At 46.1% G+C, this 23,784-nt stretch overlaps 1 protein-coding gene across 3 annotated transcripts in view; it reads right to left on the bottom strand.

Annotated features, from left to right (window-relative positions):
- TMC5 (transmembrane channel like 5) overlaps window positions 1-23,784 on the bottom strand; it is a 662,848-nt gene that overhangs the window by 325,636 nt on the left and 313,428 nt on the right. The window lies entirely within an intron of this gene.

The following is a 23,784-nucleotide window of genomic DNA, read 5'->3' as shown; positions in this document are numbered from 1 at the left end:
AAAGGAAACACTCAATGTACACCTTCCAGAATGCAGATCATGTGAGAATACTTAAGGCTCGCTGCACTTACAGATCATCTATTTTTAACTAGCATTTATGTGTTATTCACGATGTGTTTTTCTTTTTTCTTCTTCCTTTTTTCTTTGTACACCTTGTTTTAGGTGTATTTGTTTTCTTCAAATATGTGTAAATATATATGAAAAAAAGCCGTCTACTACATCTGGGTACGCTTAGAAAGACACAGATGAACAATCAAGAACCTATGAAGTTCATGGGAATGCTATGTCCTGACGAAGATGGACATCACCTGCATGTCTTGTCAGATGTGTTACCTCCATCGAAACTACTATTTTCTAATGGTGCCATGTTATTCACATTTATTATTTGCCTTCTTTGTTTATGACACCGTAGTAGTTGACGCACAGCATCCCACAGTTAGATTTTAGTGTGTGTGCTTTACTGTTCCTTTTGGAGTTGATATAATTTTCTCTTTTAGTTTCTTGTACGTTTCTGATTTGATGATTGTATTCAAAACCCCCCTCTTTGGTTTTCAGATTCAACATTGTTTGGACTGCATTATTGATATACATTATATTGTTTACAGCATTGGTCTGGTCAGAGCGATCGGGGGTTCCCCACTTGAGTGATTCCCTTCACTCGCTTGGGGCACCACTTACAGCATGCCCAGATTAAGCTTTAGGATCTATGTGACCTATCCTTTTGCGATTTCTCGCAGCAGTCAACATTCGAAACTAGCACTTTAAACAGTATGCACTTTTTTTTAGAAAATTGTAAGATATATTTTTGTACATTGTGCTAGAACTTTAGACAATTTAATACCTTTTTAAGATTCTATTTGAAATAAATAAATATAATATTTTAGACTAATCTTTGTCTCATGTATGATGATCTGCAGGGCAGCCAGGGGGGTCTTTTCCCTTTGTATATGGTTGAACGATGCCCTTTGAGTGAACTTCTTTTTCTCTTTTCCGCTGGCTCGCCTTCTGTTTATTACTATAATACTTAAGGCTACCTTGACATTCTCATAGAATATGATGTGTCCCTTGCAGCGCAGACTCACATCATCAATGTGCAGACAAAGGCTTCACTGCGAGTTTGGCGGAAGCACTCGTGGTAATTCCAAACATCTTTACCATTACCGCAACTTGCAATCATAGTAAATACGCCAGATTACAAGTTGGAGTTATTGCCCATTATGGTGTGGCACTCCATTGGGGAATGGAGGAATGACAGCAGGTGGTATTACGCCAACAGCGATTCCTTCATTTTTCTGAAGGAAAGGCCTCCCGTCAAGTGCTTGAGGAACTTCCTGTGATTCACCGCCAATCGGGGAATGGTGCAGAGGGGTGAAAATGAGGGCAATTCTGTGACTGCAATTATTTACTGCTACCGCCATACTTGTAGTGAGGCCCAAGGTGTATTAGGACAACTCTTTCAGCCATATGTGTAGTAGTTAATAATCTTATGCCAGTTAGTCAAACACCCTCAAAGGAGAAAGCTACCACACATTGCTGTGCTATGTTTATCCCGCAAGAGACAACAAGCAACCCCAAACGTGTGCCTGCCTCCTTGGACCTCTTGTAGAATGTGTACTTTGAGTCTCTGCACATAACATGCAGGGGTGCCACATCTGAATATACACCCTCCACACAGGAGACAATACAGAGGACACAACTTTGAGAGACATGCTTGAACTAAGGTTTTTGAATCAACTTTGGTGCACCCTAGTCCATCATGCATTGCCTCATCTGTGCTATGACATACCTAAAGCTCAGGGGAATTCCCTGGGCAGCATTTTCCATCATATGTCATGCCATTGCTCTCATGACTTACTGCATATGCTGTGGTAGTTGGTGGGATTCCAGGTGGCAGCATGGAAGAGGAATCTCGCTCGGGACGTATTCTACCACAAGGATGCAGGAAGGGAGTGATGCCCACTTGAGTCTGTGAATCCACTGGCATTGACCTCCTGAAAATAGCGAATGCAGCGGGGACATGCTCTTCCAGCCCAACCCATGATGGCCGGATACCAATTCAGGTCAGAAGGGAAGAGCAAGAGGCAACATTTCAAACGTTGGAAACCTGGTTGTACACGCCGCATCCCAACCCTCTCATGGTGTTCTTTGTGTTCTTCTATTCTTTCCCTTGTTCTGGGATGCCCGCCCGTCATCTTGCTCGTATCCTTGGGATTCTTTTTGTATTGCTAAGCCCTCTTTACCTTGGTGCTGAAGTCACTTCTTGCTATCCTACCTTGCATCCACCAGTTATTATTCCTGCTTTGGATTCTTTGCCTTGTGCACTACCTGACCATCCTGAACCATCAGCCGCTGCCTGTCCAAGCCTGACCTATAGTTGCCTTCCCGTAACCCTACTTGCAGTTGTCTTCATACCAACCTTTCCTGCAACTATCATTCTTCTGAAGAGTTGTTTCCCTTTAGGTTTTACCTCCCGGCTAGGCCCCCCTTTTTTAGGTCACCTAACCTTACAGCAGTTTTTTCCAGTCATCCTTCACCTGTGGCTCCGGCAGAATGTATGAAATCTAGCACTTTGTTGCCACAAACCTCTTAATAGCACAGATAAGCTAAAAAACGATGGAAATTCTGCCCATGTGCTCACTGTGGTTTAGAAGAATGGGTTTATGGTTTAGAAGAATTCGCATCACAATTTTGTTTGACCTTTTCAATAGATTATATATCTCAACTTCTGAAAACAACCAATGAGTTTCCACAAGCAACTCCGCCCACCCTAATACATCTTCTTTCATGTTCAATTCCTGCCCGAGGGAGTACTCCCTAATCAGCCAGCCACGCGCCCATTCTCAGTGCAGTTTACATTAGGGTGCAAAGCACACCAAGCGATAAGCAAATCAGAACAGTGACCTACAGGATCACTGATTTTGGTCAATTGATGAGAGTGTTATCATGTCTGTCTACAGAACCTTTTCGGAGAACGGGCACTTTGTCTAGTATTCTATAAACTAAGAATCAGTAGTTGTCGTTGGAAGCAGATAACATACCTCTTGTAGCCACGTGTCCTGCTACAATCTGCCAATGGGCTTGTTTAATGAAACAATTCCTCTAATGGGAATCCTCACTGCCTCAATTGCTTTATTTGACAAAACTACTGCACAATGCATATAATGTGTATCATAACACAAACAAAAATGGCAATTCTTGTACAAACAACTGTGGTAATCAGTATTAGAACTCTAGTGGGCTCAATTACTGGCACAATGAAAATAGTGTGCATGATTCCTGGGAAAATATCCCTGGTTCTTCTATTACTGGCAACAGTCCATTGAGGATATTGAGTTTGATGGCCATGACTGCGGGCACACTACATTTGATGTAAATGCTTTCTGACATAATAGCTCTCATGGCCATGGCACTGTCACTGGGAATCTGATGGGCATATATATCTTGGGGCACAATGATTTTGCTGAGGAGTACATTACTGATACTGTTATTTTGATGATGGACATATTGTTTTGCACAGCTATTGAGACGATGCCCATTTCATGAGGCGCATGTGCATAGATGTGCATATCCACATGCACAGTAATTCAATGGCCCTCATTACAAGTCAGGCGTTAAGGGTTTAACGGCGCCGTCGGCGCCGTTAACCCTTAACGCCTGATTCACACTTTAACGCCTGCTTTTTGCAGGCGTTAAAGTCCAAGGCGCTAAGCGACCTTGGTGCTAATTACGGCACCGTAATTTACGGTGCCGTAATTAGCGCCTTTCCCATCCCCATTATGCCCTATGGGTCAAAAATGGGAATGGGGAAGGGCAAATGGTGAATGGGGAATTACCGCCCCACTCACCTTGGAATGGGGCGGTAATTCCGCCATCCACCATGGCGGAATCCGGCATGGACCATGGTGCTAACAGCACCATGGTCCACCGCCGGACTTGTAATGAGGGCCGATGTGTCTAATGAGCCATGAATTAGAGGAGGGGCAGGATGGGACAAAACACCCATACCTAGAGAGAAAATATGATAAAGACATTCTCCTTTACTTACAAATACTTGTTCGGGCGGCACGTTAATCCCAAATGTTCTGACTCGATTTTGCAAAGAGAATCAAAATGGCCACCAGACCTTTAGTAATCTTTGTTTCCCCCCTTCATGCAACAAAGGAAATAACCCAAGGGATATTGAGAGAAAGGCAACGTCTGAAAGTCTTAACACCAATTCGGAGCTGAAGAAAAGAAGAGTGAATATCCAAACCAATGGGAAGACAGCAACAAAAAGAAGCGTGCAGAACTTTGAGTAGAGGGCCCATCAAGAAGTAAATGCGGTGAAGAGTCGTCAGGAACCAGAAGTAGCCAAATGCTGCTCTGGTGGGAACACTTGCATGAAGCCAGCTTTGCCTGTTGAACGCAAGAGGCTGGGTAAAGTCTTTGAAGAAAGTTTACCTGACAAAGACTAGCGGCTGATGAATGAAGAGCTCTTGCTAGATAAAGCCAAGAGGTGTGTGAAAGTCTCCGAAGAAACACTTGCTTGATAAAGCTTATTGTCTAGGTAATGCTGTGTCAGAAGCAGCCTCATTGTGACAGGGTGTTCGAGAGATGTGGCTTGACACGCTGTGGACACTGTGCCGGTCGAGGAGACGTTGACCGCGCCTGCCGTTGTGAGGTCCTTTCCTCTCCATTTTCTGCTGGCGAGCATATGATCCTGTATGTGATCCTGTGTATGTGCAGGGATGTGGCCCCGGTGTAACGGTCCCGGGATTGAGGGGGCATGGCCTCGGCCCTCGGCGACCTCTAGGCATTTAGGTCAGCGCTCCTGATTCAGGCTACAGGTATTTACAGGTCCTTGTGGTCTGAGTTTTTAATCCTGGAACTTGTGGCATGCGAGTACCCGAGAGCACTTGAACAGCACTGAGAAGGGCACGTGAATAAAAGGCTAGCTTCGCTTAGTGTGGTGTTCTTGTTGGGGCATAGAAGGAAAGAAAAAGGAATAAAAAATAAGTATTTTTTATTTTTAGCTGCTAGTTACGGGGTTAGAGCTGACCCGGCTAGACCTTGTTAGGCTTCCCAGAGACGTTTTTATGGGAGGGCAAACAGGGCTCTTGCCCAGGGCCCCCACCTTGAAGGGGGCCCCACAAGGCTAGCTGATCTGAAGTAGTAAGATTCCATTTTGCACCAGTCTTAAATAGCACACTTCAGGATATTTTATGGGTTGCTGCTAGGCTCTAAACCCATTGCCTTTCTGTTTTGGCAAGTGCGTTCTGCCTTGATCAATTCATCAAGTATTGCTTTCTGTGTTCATTGTGGTATACATAGTTTGTGTGTTCCTTATGGCGCAACTCTGTAGCATTCTTTCCTTCCTGTGGGAATTATGTTGATTATGTGCAATAGGCAATGGTGAAATGCACATTGATAAATTGAGTGCCAAAATGGTTCAGAAGTTAGCTCAGTGTGTGAAGCACCATTGCAGAGATGTGTTCATATGCAAAATTAGATTATCACATTCCAGCAAGGCAGCTGAGCTTTTCTTATGTCTGAAGTTTATAATCCTGCTTGCATATGTACTTGGTTTTGCAGAACAACATCTGCTATTATCAGCAAAGTACCTGCACCAAATAGGGGTTGATATAAAAACGAACATATCATCCTTATGGGTTGTTCAGATGGGGTGTTGTAAAACCTAGGCAATCGCCTCCAATTATATTTTAAGGTCTGCTTGTTTGACACAAAAAACGGTTTGCTTTTTGGTAAAAGTCAAAGGTTTTTATGCACGTTTATAAATGAAAATGTCACAAGCCATTGTTTTGGAAGCATTTAAAGTTTTAAAATACAAAATACAAAAGACAAACCCAGATTAAATTTGTTAAATCACATCGAATGGTATGCTGGTTCTCATATACTTCCCTTGATGATGGAGAGAATGAAGCTAGAATCATTCCCATTTTGCATATCACCCTTCTATAATATTTTCTTTAAGAATGCTAATGCTTGGTAGTGTGATTTATGTACTTTCCAAGTCCGTTTTTTTAATAAAATGAGATTATTTTCAAGTTCTTACCGTGAACTAAAATGAAGTATTCAAATGCAGAAATTGCAGAGTTGGCACACATACCAGCTTCACCCCTTCACCCCTTACCCAATGTGTGGTCATAGGCATCTCATTTATTCTTGTATTGCCTAACCTCTTAATATTGTAAATCCCTAAACCTTTCAAAATTGTCAGCCCTTCAGAGTGATTTCCTTCTCATGGTATGATCTTCATAAAAGCCTTATTCATGGTTTCACTGTGCTAATAGTGAGGATATTTATATCACACAGCACAGGCATTTATTTGTTCCTTTGATAGATAATGGCAACACAACAATATCCCACTTCTAATCTCAGTCTGTCTGGATAAAGACACCTTCCGGGTAGCTTCTAATCTGCCTCCACTATCCATGTTACGGTATGTGTAGCATTCTCTTTCCTTCAAATTGGTGGTCTCTATCCATGCTTGAGCATTTTTGCATTCTGTGAGGCAGCTAATGTGAGTTCTCTGTCTATTATGGGTTACATGTGCCTTTTACATACGGTCCTGCGTTAATACTACATCTACCTTCCTGGATGTTAGTGATAAAAAGTATCCTGTATGTACAGAATCCCTTTGTAGACTGCTAATGTTGGTCTTCAAATGCTACTTGTTTATCATTATGATTAGAGCAACAATGAAGAGGGCAATGAGACTTAAAGGGAGTAAACATGCTTATTATGCTGCGAGACAGCATATCAACCTATAGGTTGTGAGCGCAACGGGTGGGGGGAGCGACCAGTATTCTTGATCCCTTAATTCCTTTGGTTTGGTGGAGGGGGGGCCCAAAGATGTCCGTGCCTAGGGCCCCAAAAGTGCTTAAGATGGCCCTGGGCTTGCCTACTACTGTGCAATGAGCCAGTGCTGCTGATGCAGTAAATGTAGGAGCAGGCACTTCAAGACAATAGGCCTCATTACGACCCAGGCGGAAAACCATGGTGCTAAAAGCAACATTGTCCATGCCGGTAACTTACTGACTCCGTCATGGAGAAAGGGGGAATTACCACCCCATTACAAGGTTGGCGGGGCGGTAATTCCCCCTTCCTCCATGGCCCTTCCCCATTCCCATTTTTGCCCCATAGGGCTCAATGGGAATGGGGAAGGCGCTAAGTACGGTACTGCAAATTGCAGTACCGTACTTAGCACCAAGGTCCCTTTGCGGGTCCCTACTTTAACGGCTTGTGCAGACCAGCCGTTAAGGTCGGGTCCCGCAAAGGGACCTCATAATCAGGCGCTAATAGGTTAACGGCGCCGCAGCCTTTTACGGCGCCGTTAACCCATTAGCGCCAGGGTCGTAATGAGGCCCAATATCTAGAGTGCTGCTTTCTGCTTTGTCGTACAGTTGGGAAACAGATGAGAACAAGGTACAGCGCCCTGAGTACCTGACAACGAGGTGATCAACTCCTCGAGGGTGGAAGAGTGTTGTGCATGGGGTCTTTTTGCCCTATTTGTCCATTGCCAGTTTGCCATTTTGGAAGTGCTTACCAAAAAGCATAGTCTAAACTGTAAGTGATTCTTCGTTTTGACTTTGTCTTATAATGTACGCCCTCAGAAGTGTTTCTAAGGTTCATGGCATCCCAATAGAGGAACAAATGTCTACCATGGCTAGGGGCCTACCCCTCCCAGAGTCTCTGGGCGAGGGTGGAAGTGATTGTATTGGCTGAGTTAGCCGATTGGCAAATGTTTTAAAGCAAACTCAGCGAAGATCACAACCTATTTTAAGCCTTTGGATAGTAGGGTTGTGGTTGTCACAGAGGCCCAGTGCAGTTCTCAACTGGGAAAGCGGATTGTGACTGACTTATGTGAAGCGACTCTCGTAATTTGTCCCTCCATAAATGATGAAGCAATCATTTGCAATGTTGAACTCATGGAAAACAAAGCTGGCTGCCCTTTGGCGAATACAGAAAACACCACAATGGGCAGTTCTCTGCCTGCAAGGAGCTGGGGGGTTGAAGCTAAGGTAGTTTAAGACCCTCCAATATTCTCAGACATTGACACATCAGACAGTGTGGCAGTGTCTTCATCCTTTTCATTGACCCCTCCCCTGATTAACCTGTGACAACATTGGTTGTTCCATTATCAGGAGGAGGACCAACTTTGCTCAAACTGGTTAATGTTGTTGAACTATGTTATATCTTCATTTGTATCACTGTATGAAAGCTTGAAAATGGAACTGGCCACCCCTGCAGTGCTGCTGAAATCTATCCAGGGCAAATTGGACCATACGGTCTACGAAACAGAACTTCAAACTTTGCTGCAAATGGAGCCTGCAGTAAACCAATTTGATCTATCACAGGCAGTGTGTTTGCTGCAAACAGCGCTGGATGAAACAGAGTGCAATCAACATCGTTTGCCGGGGGGGGGGGGCGGGGGGGCAAGAACCCTGGGGATGCACCCATTGAACCTATTCTAATTACGGATAGTTTAGCTCTTCGGTAGAAGGCAGAAGGCACTTAATTCAACCTGTAGTTTCAAAATGTGATGGGGCTATTTGGCGGAGAGTCATCTCCATGCAGAATTAACGGGTGCAGAGAATCATAGCCGTTTGAGCGATCTTAAGTCTGGATATGCTGTTTGACCAGTCATCTTGGAACAGAGCGAGCATGCAGTAGTGGGGGCTGCACAAGGTGTGGCGTGCCCCCCAGAGTGTAGCCACTCTGGCTTCATTGAGAGCAAAAGAAACAGTTTGCAGAGGACGGCTGTATTTGTAAGAAGGCGAAATCTAAAAACGTAGAAATGTCCAACCCATCAGAGCCAAGACGCCTAAAAAGAGCATTTGCAAAAACATTTAACCAAAACACGTCCAGAAAGTTCCTAAGAAACTTGACTATTCAGGAATCCTTCAAATCCATTCAATTCCCCATTACTAAGCAGCGTGTGCCTACCCTAGTTTCTATTAAACCCACTGAATATCAAGTGAGTGATGAAGAGGACTCCAGTACAGACAATGAGGCCTATGGTGGTGGCACCAGGTGATGCGTAGTCACCAAGGTCCTTGGGACCTTATTCTGGGAAGGTGGACATGCAACTGGGGAATGTTTTAAATATCCCTGGTACTCTTCTAGTTGAGCCCACCTTTGTTAAAACTGCTGCTTCTGTGCAAACAGATAATTGGCTGATTTGGGGCTGGGCTGTGCTGGACGTGAAGATTGTACACGGCCATGGTAAATCGTTGCAATTACCATATGAGTGCATTGGGGCGAAGTCGGTGGTCTTAGTGCAATACTCATTGCACTCAGACGTGGTGAGAGGTGTTAACACTAATGTGTCTTGCGAAGGGAGGGCAGCGCACAGGGAGGATTCTGCCCTGAGTTTGAGAGGGTGGAAAACTAGTTTGGCCCCTGTGGCCCCTAGGAATGGTAACGATCTGGACTGGAGAGTCATTATACTGCAATTATCAGAGGGCTAAAGGGGAATGAGCAGTCCACGACTCTTCCGATTATGTTGAAACATTACGATATCCCCGAGCAAAGGAGGCTATCCTCTTCCATCAAAGACTCAATCATATGCTCCGCTAAACAATTCTCTTTTATGAATGATAGAAAACCGTATTCTCCTAAGCAACGGGGTGATTAAGAGCAACTCCTGGATTTTATGAAGAGCTTTGCATTTGAGAGGATTGAAGCGATAAATCAAAATTTTGTGTTGAGTAGACGGAACATCCTCAGATTATTGCATGAGATTCTGCAGATGAAAATCATGACGTCAGGGGCCACAGACAAGATGGTGTTGTCCTCCAAGCACTTTCGTGTCTCTTGCACTCATCATAGATGCAGTCAGGTCAGGTGTTGCCGGGGTTCCATGTGATAATATTGACGCAAAAATATCACCATAAAAATATTTAGCCATATTTTTGCGGCAATATTACCCCATGGAACCTGCGGGGGACACCCCCGCAACCCCCATATATATTAAAAGGGAGCGGGGGACACCCCAGCAACCCCCCCATCCATTTACCCCATAAATTATCCCCACCAAAAATATCGCCTATGGCCGTTCTCGACGACCATATGTACGGCAATATTTTTGGTGGCGATAATATTACCTGATACCGTTGCTGGTTAGTACAGGTTTGTAGCCTCAGGGAATTTTCATAGCTCTAGTCCATGAAGGCAGCCAGGAAACAACTCTCCCTTCCATTACACAATGTAAATGCCACAGTGGTGGGGGGGAACCAATAGTGTGGCTATCCACAGTGGGGCATGTATCACCCCGGTGCCGCCCCTCTGAAGTCCGGAGCTCCCAAATATTTATTGCAAACAATGGGGGGTGAGGGGCAAACTCTGGTTCCCAGCACATTCAGCCTCTTACAGTCTAGATGGTGTTCTCCTCCAAGCGCTTTCATGCCTCTTGCGCTCATCAGGGAGGTAGTCAGTTCAGTCTTGCTGGTTAGTGCAGGTATGTAGCCTCAGGGAATTCTGGTGGCTGTAGTCCATGAAGGCAGCCACGAAGCAACTCTCCGTCCAATTACACAATGTAAATCCCACAGTGGGGGGGAGCGGGAAAACCAATAGTCTGGCTCTCCACACTGGGGCATGTGTCACCCCAGTGCTGCCCGTTTGGAGTCCGGAGCTCCGAAATATTTATCTCAAACGATGGGGGTTAGGGGTGCACTCTGGTTCCCATCTCATACAGCCTCTCACAGTCCAGATGCTGTTCTCCTCCAATCGCTTCTGTCCCTCTTGCTCTCACAAGGGAGGCACAGTCAGTTCCTCCAACTGTCTTATGTAGTCTTCATTCCTGTATTCCTTTGGGGTGGTGGGGAGGGATCCGGAACATACACTACATCATCATCACTGCTGCCAGTTTGGTCAGACATGCTGTTAAAAGTCTCACAGGGGAGGAAAATATAAAACAAGAAACATGACAACACAAAAGCACAATGCCAAAAAAACCCATTAAAAAAAGAAAAAAAACGAATACAAAGAATAGTCAAACAGAACAAAAAGCAACATATGGGAAAAGAGGATTAGTTACAAAGTGGGTAAAAAAAGAAGGGAGAAGTAAGGTATGAGAAGCCAAAAGTTCTTGCAGTTACTGAAGAAACCTGTTTACTAGCAAGGACAGAAAGCAATGACAATTAAGTGATTTTCTGTTTTGTGTGGTGAATATCCGTGGTTATGGAATCTCGCACGTTCTGATTGGTCAATTTGGAATGCGCAGATTTCGCTATACGGCTTGGGCGTAGCTGCGTTTTCAAACCCCCTGCTGTGATTAGTTGAATTGTTGTCGTAGATATATGTCAAGTGCATCCACGTACCCGCAGCTCGTGTTCTGATTGGTCAATTTCGCATGGGCAGATTTTGTCATACATCGTGAGCATAGGGGCGTTTACGTTTCCCGCGTGGTCAGTGGTTGAATTGTTGATGCAGATATATCTAATGTGTATCCGTGTACCCATAGCGGGCGTTCTTATGGTCAATTTTGCATGCTGGGATTTCATCATACGACTTGTGCGTAGTCGCGTCTAGAGAACCCCCCCTATATGATTGGTTGAATTGTTGATGGGGATATGTGTCACGTGCCTATGCGTGCCCATGACGTGCGTTCTGATTGGTCAGTTTCACACACGCGGTTTTCATCATACGGCATGGAAGGAGACACGTTTACGCTTCCCGCGCTGTCATTGGTTGAACTGTTGAAGCAGATATATCTAATGTGTTGTCACATACCCGCAGCGTGCGTTCTGATTGGTCAATTTCGCACGCACAAATTTCATGATGCGGCATGGGCGTAGACGCTTTTTACGCTTACTGCGCTGTCATTGGTTGAATTATCACACATATATGTAAAGTATAGCCGCAATTATAAAAAAAAGTTTAAAACAATGTGTATTTATATATATACATAGTCTTTATGCACAATAACTGTAACACCAGCATGACTTTCTCTTCATCAAACTAGAATAATCTGTTCTTATATATATATATATTCATGTAAAAAACTGCAGTTGTAGGGATGTTAAGGTAAGCAATACATTGTAACAAAACCTTTGAAATTCAAGGATAAAATGTTAGTTGCAAGGACATTAAGGTGAGAACTTAAAGTAACAAAACCCCTGAAATTCAGCTAAAGCCACCTTAACTTTGCGCCCCCTGTTGTGCAGCATATGACCACAATGATGACATCACTGGTGACATCACTAATGACATCATCTATGACATACAAACAAGTCAATATATTAAAACATTTGATACTATTTAAAGATTACTTTTACTTTGTATAGTATGTTTTATTTCAATGTTAACATGTTAATCATTTACAAAAGAGACACAGAATGAAATATACATCTGAGAACATGTTTTGAAGTAAATGTTGAATTTTAAAACGCCATTTCTTTTCTATGTAAATTTAAAAAAAATGTCAATACCCATGCCTGAAAATATTAAAATATATCCTAATACTTAGGTGTTCTTTTATTTTAAAGCACTTATCATGTCATTTGGAAAATTATACCTGTACACACGTTTCTTACAATAAAACAATTGAGTATTTACATATGTTTATTTTAAAACGTAGCAAATAATTAGGGTTCAACAATTGTCGCTTTCTAATTATTTGTGCTAATTATTTCTGTAAATGTATACACAGATTATATAATAGTGAACATGCCTTAGATATATTTGGCACAAACAGGAACATTCTAAGCAGTATACTATTTATAATTCACATATCATCAGATACATAATGGTATTAGTGATGTCATCTCTAAGGTCATCATTGTGGTCATAGGCTGCACAACAGGGGCGCAAAGTTAAGGTGGCTTCACCTTAATGTCCCATATGGGATACATTACTCACCGCAACCGTATTTCTGATGCTTGTATGCGGAGTATTACAGTTTGTTTTTCGAAACTCGAAAATGGGCGTCAACATAGGGAGTGCCAGTAATACTATCCCTAGTGTGACGTCCACTGTACCCATGATACCTCACGCATGTAGGTCCCTCAAATTGTATTTTTTCTGACATGAGGTAGCATGAGGAGTAGCGTCATTACAGATTATCCAAGCAGATAGATAGATAAGACTACAAGCATCAATGCGCCTTCTCTCAGAGGGTCGGAAGAGCGGGCGCATGTGAATCTAAGCAGATACAAGCATCAGAAATACGATTACGGTGAGTAATGTATCCCTTCTGAGGCTTGTGGAATCTGCTTAGATCACATGCTCTGCATAGATTAGCGAGCAGTGCTAGAAGAAGGAGGTGGGATGTGAGAAGGGTCATGAGCGAACAAATGTCTTAGAACCGCTTGTCCCACTTGAGTATCTGTCTTGTAATGAGTGTCAATGCAGTAGTGCTGAGTAAAAGTGTGAATAGAGCTCCATGTAGCTGCTTTGCAAATGATGTTGAGGGGTACATTTGCAATGAAAGCCAGAGTGTCCCCAGTGCCTCTTGTAGAGTGGGCTTGGCGTAAAAGGCAGTGTCTTTTCTGAAAGGGAGCAACACAGTTGGATACATTTGACGATCCATTTTGAGATGGCACCTTTAGTGACGCGATCTCCCTCTCTGCCTGTAGCTACGGAGACGAACAGTTGGTCTGTCTTTCTTAGCGGTCTGGTCTTGTCTACGTAGTAGAGGACCGCTCTTCGTATATCTAGTGTGTGAAGTTTCACCTCAGCAGAGCTTTTAGGTTCTTGGAAGAAGGCCGGTAGCTCAATGGACTGGTTAACATGGAATTTAGAAATGAAATTAGGTGAGAACCTAGGCTGTGTTTGTAGAACCAGTTTATCCTTATGAACAGTAAATAAAGGATCCTGCACTGACAGAGCCTGAATTTCACTGACCCTTCTTTAGGGTGTAATGGCTACTAAGAAGGCAGTTTTATAGGTCAGGTGTTTGAGACTAGCTTTATGCATGGGTTCAAAGGGTGGTCCCATGAGTTTAGCAAGCACCACATTAAGGTCCCATCCTGGTGGTGGGTTTGAAATTGGAGGGTGGAGTCTCTTTACCCCTTCCATGAAGGCTTTAACCACTGGTACTTTCCACCACGATGCCTTGTTATGGGAGGTGGTCTAGGCTGACAGCGCCACCAGGTGTACTTTGAGTGAATTAAATACCAACCCTGCGTCCAACAGGTGGAGCGTGTAGGTGACAATTTTGGAAGGAGTGCAATCAACCGGGTTGATTTGTTTATTCTGGCACCAGATAACAAATCTTTTCCATTTATCAAAGTAACAGTGCCTCATGTTTGGTTTCCTTGATTCTTTTAGGATATCCATGCATCTCTGCGGCAGGTTGAGATGTCCAAACTCTATGGGCCTCATTACACGGAAGGCGGTGATCCAGGGTCCTATTAGCACCCTGGACCATGCCGGTAAATTACCAGCACCGCCTTGGCGGTAAGGGGATTTACCGCCCCATTCCAAGGTCGGTGGGGCGGTAAATCCCCCTTCCGCCATTGCCCTTCCCCATTCCCATTTCTGCCCCATAGGGCTCTATGGGAATGGGGAAGGCGCTAATTACGGCACCGCAATTTTGCGGTGCCGTAATTAGCTCCGAGGTCCCTTAGCGGGTTGGTTTTTAACGCCTGCAAAAAGCAGGCGTTAGAGCACCAACCCGCTAAGGGACCTCGTAGTACGGCGGTAAGGGTTAACGGTCACCGTTGCCATTAACGGTGACCGTTAACCCTTACCGCCGTCCGTGTAATGAGGCCCTATGACTTCAGGAGCCTTGCTGCCAAGTTCATTGAGCTGGGTTGAGGATGCACTGTTTGACCTTGGTGTTGGGATAGCAGGTTGTGCCAGCACAGGAGTCTGAGGGGTTCGCACAGTGCTAGTCTGAGCAGGTGTGGGAACCACGGTTGTCTCCCCCACCTGGGAGCAACAAGGATGAGCGTCATCGATTCCCTGTGCATCTTGTTGACCACCTTCCTCATGAGAGGCATTGGTGGAAAAGCATAGGCAAACATCCCTGACCAGTTCATCCACAGGGCGTTCCTCTTGGAGTCTGGCTGGGGGAACCTGGATGCGACAGGTTCTCTCTTGTCCACCAGTGAAGACTTTGTACATGTGTTGGTGAAACAACCCCTAGATCGTCCCACTGACCACTTGCCTGAGACCACTGTTTCGCCAACCATTCTTGCATGGGTCGCATGCGCAGGCGCGCATGGGGGACCAGGTAAATACATGACGCCATCATGCCTAGCAAACGCATCGCTTTGCGCACCCTGGCGTCCGGACTGATATTGAGGAATTTGCAGTGGTAGATTCCGAATTCTTTCCTCTGATGGAAAGGCCAACCCCTGTTGAGTGTTTAGGGCAGCTCCTAGGAACTGTTTGGAGGTGCTTGGCACCAGGCTTGATTTTTTCTCGTTGATAGAGAAACCAAATTCGAAGAAGAGGTTGATCGTTCTTTGGATGTTGGATCTGCAAATTACTGGGGTCTCCCCTGTGACGAGCCAGTCGTCCAGGTAAGGGTACACTGGGATTGCCTCCCTGCGTAGGCATGCCGCTGCCACCACCAGTACCTTGGTGAATACCCGTGGAGCCGAGGCTATACCGAAGGGCAGCACCTTGAACTGGTAGTGCTGGCTGTCCACCTTGAAGCGCAAGAATCTTCTGTGCGCTGGGAACATGGAAATATGAAAATAGGCATCTTTCATGTCCAATGTTGCCATGTAATCCCCTCTTTTTAGGAGGGGATTACCTCTTGGAGTGTAGTCATGCAAAATTTTTGGGGCTTGACATACTTGTTTGCAGGGCGTAAGTCTAATACTGGGCGCATTGTCAAATCTTTGTTTGGCACAAGGAAGTAAGTTGAATAAATACCCTTGTTTACCTGGTTGCCCGGGACGAGTTCTATCGCGTCCTTTGCGAGAAGATTGACGATTTCCTCGAGGAGGATCTTTTGGTGGTCCAGGGAGTGTACCTTTTGTCTTGGAGGATGGTTGCGGGGCGCTCCAGCAGTTTTATGCAGTATCCTGCTGACACTGTGGACAGCACCCATCTGTCCGATGTGACCCCTTCCCATGCCTGGTTGAAGTTGGAAATGCACCCCCCTACTGGGGATGCGTGGGAAGGGACCCTGAGCGGAGCATCAATGTTTGCCGGGAGGCGTACCGCCTCTGCCTGGGCTGCCTCTCCCTCTACCATGGCTCCTCTTGTTACCTCTGCCGTAACTCTGGGTAGTCTATTGGTTGCCACCCCATGATGTACCCTGCCCCTGTGCGTAATTGGAGCCCCTCTGGGAATTTTGCCCGCGTGAGCGACGAAAATTACTATTCCCTCTTTGGTTCGTGGGCTTATTAGTCAATTGTCCCAGGGACTTTAGGGTATCGTACTCGTCCTTGGCAGTCTTGCGTGCCTCCTCTACCGCTTTGCCAAACAAGACATTCGGTTCCACCGGCATGTCGATAAGAGTAGCCTGGGTCTCGGGTTTAAACCCTGACTGTCTGAGCCAAGCGTGTCTCTTAATGACGGTGCTCTCTGCGATGAGCCGGCCTGCATTATCTGCGGCATCAAACGTCGCCTTTAGAATGCACCTGGACACGGATCTACCCTCCGACGCGATCTGGGCTAACTGGCCCTTTAGTGGTTCCGGTGCGGAAGCAATGAGAGCAGCTACCTGCTCCCACTGGTGCCAATTATAGCTTGCCAGCAGAGTGGTGGGGTTACCAGACACTTGGTCGAAAAAACCCTTTTTTTCCCTAAACGAAAACCTAAAAAATATATATATAAATTAAAAAAAAATTCGACCATTTGGTTTTCGACCAAATGGTGTCGATCATTTGTCCTGTCGACCTTTTTTTTTTTTTCGACGAAATGTCCGGACACCGAGTGGTGGTATTGGCTATTCTTGCTTGGTAAGCGGAAGTGGAGGCCACTTTCCTTCCTAGACCATATATTTTCTTGCTCTCCTTGTCTGGGGGAGCTTCAGATGATGCTAGGGGAGTACCCACTCTTTTCCGGGTGGTAGTGATTACCAGTAAGTCGGGCTTAAGTTGACCCCTTATGTAAAGTGGGTCGGACTGGGCACCCTGAACAATTTTTCATTTCTGTGGTTGACAGCCCTGGTGAGATTAGAGGTGAGGAGGGAAGGATCAATTCTGCGTTGGATGGACTTCAGAATTGGTATGGCTTGGGCAATCGGTTTTTTGTCCCCCATGATTTCCTCTGCAAAGTCCCTCTCTTCTTGGGCCCCCTCAGTGTCTTTGTGGAAGTGCTCTGCAGCTCTAGCTAAGACCTCATTCCGAAGGAGCTGGTTATCGACAGGTGAGTCAGTGACCTGTGGTTCTTTGCGAACAGGTGAGTCGATATTGTAGACCTCTGCCTCGTCTTCCTCCTCATCATCCTGGTCCTCGTCGTCTCCATAATAATCGACCCCTGTTTGGTCGTCCAGCATCTGTATGTCTGGATCTTCAGCATACTGATGGTAAGGTTGAATATAGTAAGGGTCTGAAATCAGGCCCTGAGCTGGAGCCTCAACGCAAGGTCTCTCACTAGGAGGCTGAGGGTCTTTGGATCGTGACGGAGTAGCGTTGCCAGGGGTACTCTGATATCTCAGAAAATGCTCTGGGTTTTTTTCGTAGAAATTAGCCAAAGAAGACATTCTTCTCATCACCCTGTCTATGTCCTCAGTGCTCCATTCCCTAAAACTGGGGACGACAACCTCCTGTTGAGGTTCCTCTTCTATTCCCATAACCTGAGGAGTGGGAGGGATAACCTTGGGTGTTGTGACAGGGGCAGGGGTCTTGGACCTCGGGTGCAGAAGTTGAGTGTGATGACTTTTTCTGCTGTTTGTCCCCCTTACCATGAGTAGAAGAGTGTTTCCCTGATGGTTTGGCCTTCTCTGAATGTTTGTTTGTTTGTTTATTTATTTGGTAATGCGCTCCGAGCCCGTGGGCATCTGGGCGCAGCAGTACAAGAGGACTCGAGACTTAGTTACAATGCCTGACACAGGCTATTACAGAAAAACAATGGTTGCTTACAGTAGGTGATACAATGCACATAAAATATCAAGTTTAAGCGCATAAGAGCAACATTTTAACAGGTTGTGCCGTTTCCACTAGGGTGAGGGTCGTTGCATGTCGTTGTTGTGCAGCCATTTGAGAGCGTAGGATCTGAATCTTGTGTAGGGTAAAGGGCATCTAAGGTCGGATGGGAGTGTGTTCCATGATTGTGCAGCTCTAACTGGGAAGCTTGCACCGCCCGCTGTGGTAAGTTTGAATCTGGGGACTTCCAGTAGGAAGGTGTTGGCAGTTCTCGTCAGTCGGTTAGAGGGTCTCCAGTTGATTCTTTCCGCTAGGTAGGGGGGTGCTTGATTGTTGAGGCATTTAGAAGTGAGGGAAATAGTTTTAAGTAGGATTCTGTCCTTTATCTTTAGCCAATGGGCTTCTATCCGGTGTTTGGAGATATGTTCTCTGCGTGGGATGTTCAGAGCTGCTCTAAGAGCGTTATTCTGCAATCTCTGGAGTTTGTCAGTGACCGACTTGTTGGCACCTGAGTATAAGGCGTTGCAATAGTCGAGTCTGGACATGACAAGGGCATTGGCCAAGATGAGGCAGCTGGCACTGGACAGGAAGGGTCTGGCGGCACGGATGAGTTTACACGTGTAGGTGGTTGAGGAGGCGAGGGAATTCACTTGCTTTTTGAGGGTGAGAGCTGAGTCGAGGTAAAAACTCAGCGTTTTGACCTCGCGCATAACCTTAATAGTATTGTTATCAATGTTAAATGAGGTGTAGTCCGGGGTGAGTTTGGATAGTTTGTGGTCTGAACCGAGGAGCAGGATTTCAGTTTTATCGTCGTTCAGGCAGAGGCCATGTGTGGCCATCCATGCTTGAATGAGGATGTAAATTTTATTCACCAGAGCCAAGTCCACTTCATAGTTGCCCGAAAGGGGTATGAGGATCTGGGTGTCATCTGCGTAATTAGTGTAGGTGACGCCCAGTCTGTCCAACTTGTCGAACAATGGCTTGGTGAAGATATTGTACATAGTGGGTGAGACACAGGAGCCCTGTGGGACTCCACATGTGATTTGGATGGGGTCAGCACAGGTGGTGGAGGAGAACACTCTCATAGTCCGGTTGGCTAGAAAGGATTGGACCCATGCTATAGCATCTCCTGTGAAGTTGGCAGCCAGCTTGAGGTGGTTGCATAAGACTGCATGGTCCACCAGATCAAAAGCTGCTGACAAGTCCAGTAAGAGTAGCAACGCTGTTTTCCCATTATCCTTAAATTCCTCCATTTTGGTTTTGAGATCTATCAGGGCAGTTTCCGTGCCATGGAGAGGGCGGAAGCCCGATTGGCGCGAGCCTAGTAGATGATTAGCTTCTAGGTACTCTTGAATTTGGAGATAGGCTACTCTGTCGATAATTTTTAGTAGGAAGGGTACCGTGGTAATGGGCCTATAGTTAGTCGGGATAGAAGGATCGAGGGTTTGTTTTTTGAGAAGGGGGAGGACCCAGGATTCTTTTAAGTTGGCTGGCACTGTGTTAGATTTGAAGGATGAGTTGATAAGCTTTGAGATGAAAGGGGCTAAGTCTCTGGCAGCGTCCTTTATTATTTCAGCTGGGCAGCTGTCGCCCTTACAGTTAGAGGGCTTCAGTGAGAGGATGCCTTTTCAGTGTCGATGATGGAGATGGGTTTAAAGCTAAAAGGGGGGATAGTGGTAGGTTCAGTTACTGGAGGCAGTTGTTGATCAGTAAGAGAGAGGGTGTCTTTTTTGTTCATTATTTTAAGTTGGAGGGTGGAGACTTTGTTTGATAGGGCATTCTGTATATTAGTGCACCATATCTTGTCCTTTGGGACCGTGTCAGATGGTTGGATAGGGGATTCCATTTCCCGGAGGATGGCAAATAGTTCCTTGGTATTCGATTTGGCATTGGTAATTCTGTCATTGAATACGTTTTTTTTGGTGTTGATAATTTCAGACTTGTAATGTTTTGTAGCTTGGGTTAGCTTGGCTTTGTTGTCGTTAGTGGGCGAATTACGCCAGATGGTTTGGAGTTTTCGTTTCTGCTTTCTAAGGTCCTTAAGCTGGGGGGTGAACCAGGCGTTGAGGTGGGCTTCTTGCTTAGCTTTGCGTAGTTTTGCAGGTGCAATGGTGTCTAGTGCGTGAGACATAGCTTTGTTAAAGGTGCCTACTAGTGTGTCTGGGTCGGTGTTGTCCTTCAGACCGTTAATAGTGGGCAGGAGGAGGGGGATAAGTTTTTCTGTAGTAATATCTTTTTTACTTCTGGTAGGGAGTGGTGGTATCATTTTGATAGTCTTGGGGCTGGGGAGGTCAACTGTGGCAGTGAAATGTATTAGAAAGTGGTCAGTCCATAGTTGAGGGGTGATGGAAGTGATGACTATGTTACAGTTGAGTTCTGAGACCCAGTCAAGGATTCTGCCTTTAGCATGTGTGGGGGAGAGAATTTTTTGGGTAAGGCCATGGTCATTTAGGATAGCTGTTTTAGAAAGGGCATTTTTATTGCCTGGCTCATTGAAGCCGATGTTGAAGTCGCCCATCAGCAGCGTTTGCGAGTGTTTTTGGGTATTGTTCGCTATGAGGGTAGTAAGGTCATCTTCAAAGATTCCCGGGGGACCTGGGGGCCTGTAGATCAGGTGAATGGCTAGCGTGCGGTTATTGGAGAGTTGCATTTTTGCTGAGAGTACTTCGCAGGAAGCGCAGGGGTGTGAGGTGGTGAGTCGGATAGGAAAGGTGGTTTTCGCGATGATTGCTAGGCCACCGCCTTTAGCATTGGGTCTGTCTACTCTGTGGATCTGGTAGTTGTCAGGTATGGCTAACATCAGTGAGGGTCCTGCTGCCTCATGGAGCCAGGTTTCTGTTACGGCAAGGAAGTCAATGCTACTGTTGTTCAGTATGTCAGCAATTTCAATTGCATGAGCTACCATGGATCTGGCATTGATAAGGGATCCAGTAAGAGTTAGGGTGTTGTTGGGAATAGGATGACTTGCAAGTGTATCTGTATGCTTATTTTGACTCTGGCGTATCTTTTGGTAGAGGTGAGTAGGAGTTGGGGTTGGAGTTAAAGGTGTCGTAGCTAGAGTTTGCTTATCCATGTGTGTCTGCATAGATGGGAATCTAGCAGCATTGTTAGTACTGTTTCTTTTAGGTTCGTAAATGCAAGGTAGCCTTGCCCTAAGTCTCAGGTTTCTATCAATGGGGGGACGAGAGCTGAGGGTAGCAAAGGTCATGATTGTAGCTAGGAGGGTCAGGGAGGTCAAGTTTCTGCACATGGTAGTTGGTGTGGTCCGCTGATGCAATTTACTTCCCTTGTTTGGCTAAGATGTCTGGCTAGGGTGGCGCAAAGTGTAGTGCAGGTGGCTAGTTGAAGCTGGGGCTGCGCCTAGTGATAAAGGGCGTGATATTCACGAAGCACAGTATGGGCTAGAGTGCATGGTCTGTTAATGATGATAGGGCACAACACAATCAAGGTGGTACGTTAGCGACCATAAGGCACAGTACAGTTAAAGTGGTCCGTTAGCGACATAAGGCACAACACAGTTAAAGTGGTCCGTTAGCGACCATAAGGCACAACACAGTTAAAGTGGTCCGTTAGCGACCATAAGGCACAGCACAGTTAAAGTCGTCCGTTAGCGACCATAAGGCACGACGCACTGAGATGAACCATGAGCACCTGGGTATAAGTAGCACAAAGAAAACTAGGGTCTAAGTGCGTGGACACAGCTATGGTAGTTATTGTGGGTACGGGTGTGGATCAGATCATGCAAACATGAATCGATACATTAGCAATGCAATGGGACGCAAATTTAAATGCATAGGTTCATGGGTACATGAATCTTTCGACGCCTGGCGTTGAGATTCGGTGGTGTGTAGCGTACTCTCTGTATCCTTCGAGTGTGAACGTCGACCCTCGGAGGCAGACGCCGATCGGGCTGCCGGAGCCGACTCTAAGCGTGCAGCTTGGGGGTGGAGATCGGATTCGTCTTCTGATGACCATACCTCAGTGACTTTGGGGAGCAAGGGACTCTTGTGGACAGTTGCCGTGTGTCGTGAGGCGATCTCGACCTGGAACGCCCAGAGGACACAACGATTCTGTGGACCGCTCTCTCTGTGCCTCATACTTCCTAGAACTCGACACGCGTGTTGAGTCTCGGCTGGGGTTATTGTGTTTAGGTGTAGTAGTCTGGGTAGCGCTCGTGTCGCCGGGTTTGGTCCCCATAACAGCCCTGCCGGACAATCCTCCGAGGTCGGGGACTAGCGCTTGGGTGTCCTTCGACGCCCTTGTGCCCTCGCTGTCCGAAAGGGCGGTGTTGCTGCCATCACTGTGTCATGATGCCTACCCTCGGGGACCCGGACCAAGTCCAGCAACCCCGGAAACAGGCATCAAGTTATTCTAAGGAAGCCCAACAACCCCTGCTAGGGGCTATTTGGGTGCAGTCCTAGTGCCTATGGTGCCAGGCTCATATGGAGAGTCAGTCCTGGCGCCATAGGCGCCAGGCTCATAGATTAAAACTTACCTGATGCAGACCATGCTGCAAACTCACCTGATGCAGACCATGCTGCAAGAGCTCCAAGCCAAAAGAGGCTTGGAAGGGACTGCTTTACCTAGGGACTATTTTTTACTCGGGTGGGGCTGGGGAGGAATACTTACCTGGGACTACTTTGGAGGCTATTTAAACCACGCCCGAAGAGCAGCACACGCTTTGCGTTATTCTGCATCCAGCAGCGTAACGCTCACCATGCCTGCAAGTCTGCATCCAGTCTTCTTTCATGCCCGCCTTGAGTCTGGAGCTCCTAGAAAAAGGGAGAAAGAAGGAGAAAAGATTAGAACAAGAGCAATACCTTTGATCCTTACCTGAATTCCCGATCCATCGCGCCTTCGAGCTGGAAGAAAGAAGTTATTTTATGCGTGTCGCCTCGCCTGCTGCAGCGCCGCGCTGAACTCACCGGCCTCGCATCTTCACATTCCACCGCATCTTTCTGTATGTTCCCGCCGCACTCCGGCACCTAAGGGGAAGACAAGAACAGCAAGGTGAGCCAAGGGAATACACAGAGGCAATATTAGTTACCCCCCATAGACTTACCTGATTTTACCACCAGGGGTACTATTCCTCTTCACGGGTCGGCGCAGCTTCCACTGCATCCTCGCCGAACCTCGGCCCCTAAGGGGAAACAAAAGAACAGCAAGGTGAAACAAAGGGACAAACAAGGGGAAACCTCCTCATCACAATAGACTTACCCGATTTTACCGCCGGAGGCATTATTCCCCGAGACTTTATACTTTCTCTCAGCTCCTGAATAAGGGAGAAAGCAACAGGTTACATATTGACATTATTTTATCGAACAGTGTTGGATAATACAAATTTAACGGTTGCCACGAGGAACTCTTTGCTAGTGTCAAGCTGCAACCTGCAAGGAATCGGACAAGAGTGAAAGTCAGACATTTGAACGCTTACGAACTACATACTTACGGCGTCTTGCTGGGAATCTCAGAGTCAATATTGTTCTGGAACTCACCAATTCCTTCGAGCCAGTGAAGCAACTGGTTATCTACATGCCCCTGCGCTCAATGCAGGATGGAGAGCTCATCTTTCCAAACCATCAGGTGAGACTATAAGAGGGGATATCAAAGGTGATCAGTGGGGAGAACAGCGGGAGGGGGGGGGTTAATGCTCAACTCCCCGGGTGGTTAATTCCCTTTCTCCATTTGCAGAAGAATATTCCTACGGGCCAAGCAAACAAAGGTAGGTGGGCCAGTCCAGTCCGTCATCTCGGCACTACGCGTCACATTGGTGGAGACCGCAGCTGTCCAGTTC

The sequence above is a fragment of the Ambystoma mexicanum genome, chromosome 2q (assembly GCF_040938575.1).
Source record: "Ambystoma mexicanum isolate Mex_15411 chromosome 2q, UKY_AmexF1_1, whole genome shotgun sequence".
In the NCBI taxonomy this organism is placed as follows: domain Eukaryota; kingdom Metazoa; phylum Chordata; class Amphibia; order Caudata; family Ambystomatidae; genus Ambystoma; species Ambystoma mexicanum.
Note: the sequence above shows the minus strand (reverse complement) of the source record. Positions and strands in the feature narration are given on the sequence as shown.